General features: G+C 35.1%; 1 long non-coding RNA gene across 1 annotated transcript; it reads left to right on the forward strand.

Annotated features, from left to right (window-relative positions):
* The first annotated feature begins 736 nt into the window (after positions 1 to 736).
* LOC129003881 (uncharacterized) lies at positions 737 to 5,753 on the forward strand. The gene is made up of 3 exons (XR_008491653.1): positions 737 to 831; positions 4,108 to 4,252; positions 5,604 to 5,753. It is a non-coding gene; the product is annotated as an uncharacterized LOC129003881 (long non-coding RNA).
* The last annotated feature ends 5,072 nt before the right edge of the window (positions 5,754 to 10,825 follow it).

The raw sequence follows: 10,825 nt of genomic DNA on the forward strand, positions 1-10,825 counted from the left end.
TATTTTAACATATTAGTAGATTATTTAGATTGTCAACTTTAAATACTTCTAATTACATTTTCGTTTAGGTGATTTAATAAAATATTGTTCTGTATAAATGGTTGTTGATCAAATTGGCTTAAAAGTCAGGCGTGTCATATGTAAATATATAAAATGCCAATTATTAAAGTAATGTTTTAAGAAGAGGCTATTCAAATATTAATGGAGTATATAATGTAATTGGTATTTTTTCATTTACTATACAATCAACAAAATATAATTTTCACTCTGTGAGGAGGTTGTTTATAATACTGATTTCCAATTCAAGTTATGCTTGTGTACTACAGTACAATTGAGTAATTTTATTACATTTTGGCTCGTGATATGGCAGTTTTGGAATGTTACTCATAACAAATAACTAGGCCTATAAAGAATACTTTATTGTTAAGTTTTGCCTGTTTTACTAAGTGAATTTATCGAATTTATTTAGTGACTTTATACTTAGTGCACACTTTTGAGGTTAGGTGCACTGACGCTACAACGTCTCGTGACGCCAGGAAGAAGAAGTTGTCGCTCCAAGCAAAACAGTCTACCGCCCCGCGACTGCCGCTCGGCGACAGTCGCTGCGCGACCGTCGCACCTGTCGCTCCAGGCAAAACGTACCTTTTAGTTTCGTTTCTTGTTCTGTTCTGCGTTTCTTCTTCTTCTTCTCTTCTAGATCTGCTGCTGCTCTTCGCTCTTGTCTTCTTACTTCTTGTCTAGCTCTAGTAAGTTTGAGGTTGGAGGTTCGAGAATTTATTGTTTGTCAATTTCATTCAATTGTCATTATTGTCATACAAATTTGTATTTTAGGTGTGTATTTTCAATTTAGGCCTAAGTTACAACTACTACAGTTTAAAGAACCATTTTTGTCATCACAAAATTGAAAGGTGTAACTTATTGACATGGACATGACATGGTCATTAGAATATTAACTTTTCAAGCAAATTCAAATTAGCTTCTGGTAGCCTATAAAATAAATTAGGGGTACAGTCTCCTGGGGTACAGTTTCTTAACTGGGCTATGCTAATATCGATTGGAACTATCGAATTGGAGATATTGATTAATAATCGATATTTTAAAATATATCTATGATAAAATTAAACTATCATAACCTAACCTAACCAATCAAACTTGCTGATGGTGAAAAAAAATCGCATGAAGGTTTACTAATCGAATCGATAGTTTCAATCGATATTAGCATAGCCCAGTTAAGAAACTGTACCCGTTTCCTGGGCTTCGCTAATATCGATTGAAACTATCAAATTGAAAATATTGATTAATAATCGATATTCAAAATATATCTATTATAAAATCAAACTGCACTTTAGCTTACGTCCTACACTATAATTTGAATAAATATATCGATCGGTAAATAGATTATTTCATTCAATATATCAAGTTTGGTTAGTAAAGTAACCTAACCGAATGAATCGATACATCAAATAGTCTATCCATTAGTTGCATACTACGCTTTTAGTTGGGTTTTTAAACTCATAGCAAATTATGACTAATTAGTTTTAATATAACTTCCGGTACTAGACTATTGATCGATTTCGAGCAACAGGTGCGCTAGTTTTGTTTTATATTTTTATTTTTTATAAGATGCTGACAAATGTATAAAGTTTTTGGTATGACAGTTTTAAATATAAAGGTTACTTACAGTCTTCGCAATCCTGTTAATTGAGCCTGTGAATTGTTGTTATTGTGTTTTTATATTTATTACACGCAATCTGCCACACTGATTAATCTTGACAGTTTTAGTTTACCATTTGAGTTTTTAGCATTTTATAACATAGGCCTATCCTATACGTATTTGATACTCTCAGCAGCTGGAGTAGGCCCTAGTGTGATTTTTTCTTTGAATATTGTGGCTTCACGTGACAGGTGGATGGCTATATGTAACTTACACAAGGTTACATGGTACATATTAAATTCATAATGATTTGCCTATTTCGGTAGACTGGCTTTTTCGTAGGCCTTCGCTTCATTGCTCTTTACAATTTCAAGAGATCTATTGTTCAAGGCGTCAATGCGCAACTAACCTACTGCATTATAACCCACCCTACAGGACCCGGATTTTGTAGGTAGCAAATGCGCAACTAACCTACCGCCAGGTAAACGGCCAACAAAACATTTTTATGTGTGATAATAAACCATGTAACTTAGGTTAGTCTAAACTTAGTTGATTCATTCATACATTCATCATTCATTCATTCATTCATTCATACATTCATTCATTGATACTACTAACAAAATAACTTTGCCATCTTAAAGTCATCAAGTATTTGTTCTAACTTATTGCAGAAAAGCCTAAACTTAGTTGATACTAAATTTAATAACAAAATAACATGACCATCTTAAAGACATCAAGTAAGTTTAATTAAGTAGGCCCATTTTATTGGTCGTTGAATAATCACTGATTACTATAGACCTCGTCCGAGACACATTAACTCACGGTATATAGGCTACTTGATCAATAGCGATATATTATCACAGTCACATTTTTTATGCATAGCCTATCAAATATATAGGCTCTATCACAGACGTTAAAATAAATAATAAGTATAGGCCTAGTCAATAGATCAGGGGTAGTACTTGTTGTAATATGTAGTTCTACTTCATCAAATCCATTTCAATGCATCAAGCAAAAGAGCTGTAACCCCACGAATAGCCTAGGCTAGTCTAATAATATTTTAAGACATTTTTATTTTATGATATTAAAAACATTAGGCTACACTAAGCTAATGAAATCTTTCCATAAACTTAGCCTACTCGGCTTTTAATTTTTGTTTCGAATTTGACTGCCCTACCCGTCAATGAGGTTAAGGGTATAAGTTAGGCCTAACCTATACAAAATCCTGCCTTAATCTGAATGGGAAAACATCATTATTTGCAGATGATACAACGATGCTGTCCAGAACCTTTAGGATTATTACAGCTGTTCGGCATTTGGATCATTGCCGGCCAATCTTAAAGGATCTTAAGCTACGTTTCCATTCCTACAAATTTGTGCCGGCACAAATCTCCGAACTTGTAGGAATGGAAACATCCTGGCTCAAGTCGCGGCACAAATTTGTGCCCCCCGACTGCGCGACAAAACATGAGCCTGAGTCGCGGGCACATGTGCCCAAACTGTGTGTGTTGGAATGGAAACAGCCGGGCACATGTGCCTGCAACTCGCGCATGCGCAGGTCCTCCAAACTACCGCATGCTCATAAATGACAGGTAATCATAACCTCAAATTTCGTTGAGTCCATTGGAGGAAATTTTTGAAGCCACTTTGTACGCGCAAATCTCTCATCAATTGATTAATGCGCCTTCCAATGCTCTTTTAGCAAAAAAAAAACTTCTTATCCACTACCTAGGTAGTTTTCTTCTTTTTCTTCTAAGTTCATTGTATGCACCAGCCATAAATAAAAAAGCAGAGGCTGTTATGTCATCCATGGTGATTTGTAGAACACTATAATAAAAATCAGCCACCGAACCTCACCACATCACAATAAAAGAGGACACCACCTTGTCTGCCTGTTGTAGTCATGGGACTTGTGCCTGGAATGGAAACGGCATGACAAACTACGTGCAACATGTGCCTCGTCATGGTCTCAACATGTGCCTCGACTTGTGCCTGCGACTTGTAGGAATCCCCCTCCCTCCCCAAAAATTTGTTTAAACCAAGTCTCCAAAAATGGCAGTTTTATACCATTTCATTGTCCTAAGTTAGACAAATTATTTTACGCAATTTGTATGCACTACTGTATTACATGCAGTCAAAAATATATGTATATGCCCAAGGGGGGGCGGTCGCCCCCCCTCTGGATCCGCCACTGGGTGCAGGAGTACTATACCAGAAGAGCACAAAATATAGACTTTTCCTGCTGTCATCTCAAACGTACCTAGAATAGCTATCCTCGTTCATAGCTTACCATTAAATTAAAAGTAACACAAACCAAAACCCTCTCACATATCAAGAACTTACTATTTACAAGCCCATGTTTATAATTATTTATATATGCCTATGTTTATTTATAAGCCCATGTTTACAATTTATGGGTTTGTTAAAATGTATAACTGCCTACTCATTTGCAGGAGATGGATGCACCCTCCTTCAGAAGGCGCTGAAAGGAATACTAATTATAAGCCGCTGTACTCCGTAAAAGAACTTAAGGAAGAGCACCTAGTGAGATAAGTGTATGTCTGCCATATCATCCGTTAAACAGCCAGGTTTTTGAAGGTATAGTTTATTGTAAATTATATATAGAGTTATTTATTAAATCACTTAATAATTTACTAGCTGCTGTGCCCGTGCTTCGCAACGGGAAGATGTACTATACTGCCTAATCCAAACAGTTGTTAAGTAGTCCGAATTTATGAACAAAAGCCACCAAATGTACTGTATAAAAACAATTATGACCAACATTGTAATTGCCCTACTGTTTACGTTAAAATATATCAATAACATAATATTCATTTTCATATTTGAGTTGTTTTGTCTCTAGATCACTGAACCAACTATAAAAGGTATAAAATTACCTCAGTACTGCCAGAGTGATCCTGTATAGTCCTTATGGATTACGGGTTTTAAGGACTTAAGTCCTCATCATGAGATCTTGTACAAGAACATTTAACACTGTAACTTTGAAAGGGTCATCAAGAGTTTAAATGCGAAACACGGACATATACTATTTACAGTCATAGACGTTTTATGAACAAAAGCGAGTAGGCTTACTGACAAAAAACTTACAATGTCCAACCACGTGCGCACAGTTGCAGATGAAGGTCATGACTGCGATGCGGAAGATGGTTGGGCGGTGGACTTTGTACAGCTCTGCTCCTTGTTCATCAGCTGTTCTTGTTTTTTATTAGAGTATCATACAGAGCGTTAGACTGTAAACTGATTTTGTCATTTAATAATGTGTTAGCTTGAATTTTGATTGTTTTATAAATTTCAAATTCTTCTAAAGCATCCATTCCTGTTTATTGCTTTTACAATCAAAATAAACTACGCCATGGCTCGGTCCCCAGGTACTTATTTCAATTCAGGAAATTAAAGCCTTTACAACTATTATTCAACAAAAACTTCTTTGCACTAACTTGATCAGGGAAATATAGGCCTAGACAAAATATAAAAGGTTTAATTTACCTGTTGCTGATCCTGTTAAAACTGTTAACAGGGGCAGGCCAAGACCATAAAGCACTTCATCCAAAAATAAAATTATTGCGCACCCCATACAGTTGTTTTCTTGAAGTTACAAGTTCAGGCGTCCGATAAAAGCCTGTAGCTTCCCAATTAGATCCTCCTCAGGAAGATATCTACCTCTTGCCACATTATAAGGTAATGTGGCAAGAGGTTAACATGTGTCTTTAACAAGCAATGAAAGCCCCTCAAAGATTGAGTTTTTGTCGCACGTTTGTAGGCGGAATAAACCAGTTAAAAACTTTTAGTTTAGGGTACCTATGGTAATTTATTGTAAAATAAGACCTTTTTATTTGAAACTACCAACTACACCAACCCGCATAATTTGGTACCCCTGAGTATTTTAAAATTGTGACTTTCTTTACCAAGATTAAAATGTTTGTTTCAGGAAGAAAGATGTAGCCCCAGCTCTGGACAAAAATATTATGGAGAAGGTTGGCCGCTGTACAGGGCAGCTATAGTTATTATTATATGTTGCCTTTTATTGTTATGTACTGTTTTTATACTTTACCAATAAACCTTATATTTATCTAGAGCAGTTAATTTTGTTAAAATTCTTACCAGTAAACTTCTCTGTAATTTGTAAAGAAAACATGTAAAATGGTTATATATTTTATTTTGATCTTCTAACTATTTTGACAGTTTTATAGATAAAATATTATTTTTTTAGATATATTTTTTTATTGCTCTTGTTCGTACATGTCTCAGATAACTATACTGCGAGTCCCATGCCTCACTTTAAGTTTAAGTTTCCTAAAATGATTCACTCGCTTAGCTTAGTCAAGAGGTGTTAGGTTAATGAGACATAAGACTGCTTAAGGGTGTTACTCAACGTGTAATGAACAAAAAATATAAATTTAGAAAAACAACAAAAGTAACAAAGTGTTACAACAGCAAAAGAAAACTTAGAAAAGGCAAAAATCAACAATAATAAGATAAATTAATTTACAACGTTAAATTTACAAGAAAAGAAAATCAATTGAAAATTTAAAAGAATTAGTTACTGACAAATTACATGACTTGTATGTTTGACAAAACTTTAGTTATATATTTTATTCTTTTTACATACTGTTAATTGTCCCAGAAGCAAACGCACCGATACACGCACTCCCAAACTCCCGATCTTCTTTCTCCGGTGGCCCGTGGTGATCTCCTCGATTGTCCTCTCCAGGTCCTCCAGCTCCAAGACTCGTCACCCCTCCATCTTCTTCATTAGCCCTTCTCATTGGCTGATTACCGATAGGGTGTGTGGCTTATAGGTTAACGATGTTTCTTGGAAGTCAGCCCTACCGGTCATCGCCTAGCTCACGTCAGCTGGGAAAGGAATTTGTAAATCGATACTCATGCTACTGTTCAACTCTCTTCACACCAACTGGTCGACTATAGTCCTCGCCACCCTAAGTTGAGGCAGCCAAAGGCCGCACTAGATATACGCCGTGCGGCCTTGGGCTGCCTCAACTTAGGGTGGTGAGGACTATAAGTGTAATGTAAACAGTATCTGCTTAGATGAGCACCGTGGGTACGGGGTTAATCCCCTTTCTTACAATGTAAATCTATGTTGCAAACTTCTTGACATACGAGAACTACTTTAAGGACAATTTATACTAGGCGTACGCTCATTAATTCTTCCCGTATTGGGGGCCTAAGACATTGAAAAAGGCTGTGCTGGTAAAAGCGACCAGAATACACAGTAAGACCGAAGACCCTAGTTGTTGCCGCGCATTATACTGGATATATAGCAGGTATGGATACAAAAATCATGGATGCTCAAACAGTGTGTTGCACAGCAGATCATTTTGAGAATGCCAGAGGTCTTGGCACAGATGTGCTGAATGTCTGGCCCAAAGCCCAAACGCACATGGCGAGTCAATAAGAATCTGGGAAATAGTCAATATCCAGAGAATTTTGTTAATGCCAACAATTTTTAACTTATTCTTGGTGGAATCAACCATTATCTTTGGTCAAGTCTTAGCTAAGACATCATTAAGAGACTGAGACGGTGGTGTCATCCTGTAATTCAGCTACTAGGAGGTTGTACCACGAGTTGTGGATATTTATAGGCATGTATTGTGGATGTGATACTTCGTGGTTTGAATTAACAAGACCAACGAGATGCAAACCCGCCCTTACTACGACTATCCGCAGTACTATCCTGATAATTAGACCAATTTTTTTATACCAAGGTGGTTCGGATTCTACATTCTACTATAAACTGTAGGTCCATATAGTTTCCATTAGCCCAAAGTATGGGCTATTAATTGACAGCTGTGTCTAAGGAATATGTCAGCCTTAGTCACTAACAAGGATACAAAATCGTGCCACTCATCCATCCTACACTCATCTCCATGCATACTGGTACTTGGCTTAAAATACCTACTTTGTATGGTTGCCATTTCAAATTAAAGTATTAAGCCTAAGGCAAAATGACTCATAATCATAGAGGGAAGCAACTTTCCACAAACAGATTTATATCATCAGCGAACTAAGGGATCTTGATAGCTCTCTTGATGTCTTTAAAGAATATGTACAACTAAAAATATCTGTAAATTTCTTTTTATGTTTTCGTGATAAATATGCAATGCAATACAACAAAGTAACTTTTGAACATTAAAAATAGCTGTTAACAACAAATTTTTCGATAAAACTCTTTACAAAAATCTGAAGGGCAGGTCCAGAATTGATGGCCTCTCAAGTCCGTAAATTGCATCTGTGATGTTGTTTAGTAAGTTCAACGCTAAATGATTATCAGTTAACAATTAACTTAACTTATCCAATCAATAGTGTTATTAATACTTATGAAGTCAAACGGAACGGGGTGAAGCCCGTGGATAACAGCTAGCTGTCTAGTTGATATAAAACACGTTTTTGAAAATAATTCGATTGATGCTTTAAATGCAAATGTTAGGCATTTATTTTATGAGTTATTTAACTTTTCATACAACAGATCTATGGAACATAACAATAAATTATTCTCTTTAGCGCTCCTTTAGCGAAGCACGGGTATGGCGGCTAGCTATAGTACGCTCTATTTCGCAACGGGTACACAAGTTCAGAATACATTTAATTGTTTGATGTAATAATTAAGTCAATAGCCCAAAAGTAAACACATCCGATTTATTGTGCATCCTATGTTCAATTGTGTTTTGGATTTTGTCACATAACCTGAAAACCAGTCAAACGCTTCAAACGGTTACATGGAAATTGTGGGAAATTTCGCTCTACTAGTGCCTGCTGCATCCCTGCATTTATCCCACTGAGCTAGATTTATCCAACAGTGTTGTCATATTGAGGGAGTAACACTAAATTCAGGGGCGTAATCTCGCTGAATAAAATTAAAAGTCTGCAGCAACACCTATTTCAAATTTTAAAGACAGCTTTGTCTGGAGCTCCGTATTTATATATTCTACTACTGTATTTAACTTATGGATTTTATTTTGTACCTTTCATATGTGTTATATTCAGCTAATAATCTTAACATATAAAAGTAAAAGCCCTCACTCAATGATTCATTACTAATCCAACTTCCAGACTAGCTAGAACGTTGAAATTTGGTGTACCGATTCTTCAGGCATTAAATAGGAAAACTAAGTAGTTTTTATCCTGATCTGACTTTTGGGTTCCACCCAAGTGGTTCTGGAGTTTTCTTAACCTTAAGTATCTATATTATTAAAAGACTTTGTTGGATTTTGTGTGCAGCAAATTGACCCATAAGTTTAAATGTGTATAGGCATATTGGGTATCTATATATTAAAAATATAGATACCCAATATATTTAATAGGCAAACACGAATTTTGTGACGTATCCGTTTTGAAGCTGCTATGCATCCGATCACCACGTAGATAAATGCTTTCCATTGACCTACCTTTATATTGATTGGCATATCACTGACAAATGATCACTATAATGTATCTCAAAACATATATAAGACCTAGAATAATAGAATTTTGCATTGGGACGGCAATCCATGTATATGGTGTAGATGTACAAAGTTGGGTTTTGCAAAGTTCTAAATTCAAGGGTGGTTTAGGGGATTAAATCTATTTCAGAAGAAATTCGAGTATGCAAGATATTATATTTTGGTCTGTAACTTATAAGCTACAATGCTTGGATCTTAAATCTTATGGAAGAACGGTAGTGTAGAATTAAATTATCCACAACTTTTGTATTTCAAGAGTGTTTTTCTATCTCAAACATATTTCGAGTAAAATAGGTTTACATTCAAAACTGTGAAAATTTGCTTCTTCCGACACCTAAAAACTAGTCAGTGTCCGTACGTTTAACCATATGATTACTAATATTTAATTTTATTAAATAGCATTATTTATTATATAATAATAATGCATAAATCAATAAAAGCTGTTAAAAACCTATCAAGTGTACTATCGCAAGTATAGCTACCGACATTATTACATTTTAGGAGCTTGCTCCCGTAAACATTTTAAATCTTCTATTCTAAAGCTTCAATTCAGTATAGGTTGCTATCATTAACCGGAACTGCTACACAATTTGTTGTAAAACGGTGATAGTTTTCGTTAAACGTTAATAGTCCTATCCTCACCTATCTTCTTATATTTAAAAATAAATTTAACCGATTTTCATTATTGAGGTCTCAAATTGAGGGTGTGCACAGATTTCACTCTAAGCATCGGCATATATATTGATCTACTGTATTACTCGTCCAAAAAACATATATTTGACTTTTTCGAATTCTTACTTCAATTTAAGATGCATTTCACCAGTTATAATTATATAATCCTACATATTTTGGTCTAAGAACCTTCAGTGAAATGCCGGCTTTCATTTAAGCTATTAATTAGTTATCCAAATCGGACGGACTACAAGCAATTGCAATGTGAACAACCAACATATAAATTATTTTTTTATAAGGGTTTTTTATGATTAAAAATCAATATGTCCACTATTGTTTATGTTTTTTTCATGTTTTTTACGCAAAATAGTAAGTTAATTAAAGGTTTTAATTTGAGCTATTTATCGTTTGAATCAGTTAAGATCAAGATACTCAATAAAAATTTATAAATTTGATTATTGCTCGAATATGATTTTCATTTCAACGTTGTAGAGTAGCATGGGCCCTCTAGTAATTATTAAATGTACAGAAGGGACAACAAAATTCAAGAATAATATCAAATCAAGAGCATGCCGAGACAGTAACGGGGAACATCATATATACAGTATATCACTAAATAAAATAATGTTTTTGTGTTACTTTTAATCCTACTTTAGACTATCTGAAATACTTTTCAATAAAGTTAGAGAAAACTAACTGTACCATTGGAAAATTTGGCTTGGAGTATGATTATGAATGAAAGGAGATATGAATACTTTAGTATTTTTTTTGGTAAAAACATCATTCAGTTGTTCCAGAGAGGGTAGTTCCGTTCCGTAGCGAAGTCAGTGACAACTTCAGCAGGCTTATAGTAAAGAATAAAAGACGAAAAAGTATGTCGGGCGATGCCAACGGTAACACCTAGTTAATTAATAAAATCTGACCCGTTAATACTGTAGATATTTAGTTACAAGAGAAAGTAGCCTAGCAGTGACCCAGGGGCATGGAGAGAAACAGGTTCGCAAGATGATGGACTTAATAT

Source organism: Macrosteles quadrilineatus, unplaced genomic scaffold (genome assembly GCF_028750875.1).
Source record: "Macrosteles quadrilineatus isolate MER2022 unplaced genomic scaffold, UCM_ALF_1.0 Scaffold_9__3_contigs__length_116548681, whole genome shotgun sequence".
Taxonomy (NCBI): Eukaryota; Metazoa; Arthropoda; class Insecta; order Hemiptera; family Cicadellidae; genus Macrosteles; species Macrosteles quadrilineatus.